This window comes from Brachyhypopomus gauderio, unplaced genomic scaffold (assembly GCF_052324685.1).
Source record: "Brachyhypopomus gauderio isolate BG-103 unplaced genomic scaffold, BGAUD_0.2 sc77, whole genome shotgun sequence".
NCBI lineage: Eukaryota > Metazoa > Chordata > Actinopteri > Gymnotiformes > Hypopomidae > Brachyhypopomus > Brachyhypopomus gauderio.
The window spans coordinates 1,180,893-1,181,304 of record NW_027506898.1 but is presented as its reverse complement, the minus strand read 5'-3'; positions in this window follow the sequence as shown (position 1 = coordinate 1,181,304).

Genomic DNA, 412 nt, shown 5'->3' with positions numbered 1-412 from the left:
AAAAAACCTTCAACCTAATATTAATATAGGCTTCTTGGTATATTCTTGGATTAATATGGGATGTGTTCCTGTCTGAGAGCGGTGCTAATCAATCAATCAATCAAAGTTTATTTGTATAGCGCTTTTAACAACTCAAGTTGTCGCAAAGCAGCTTTACAGGGTTTACAAGGTTAACAATACTATGGGTCCAGAACCCTAATGAGCAAGCCAAAGGCGACAGTGGCGAGGAAAAACTCCCTATGAAGGTGGGGAATAGGAAGAAACCTCGGGAGAACCAAGACTCAAAAGGGAACCCATCCTCCATTGGGCGGCCCGTTAACACACAAATACACAAGTCACACATAATCCACACAATCAGACTAGGTAAAAGGTAGAATTGAAAGTTCTGGGTTTTGATATTGTCACTGTAAAT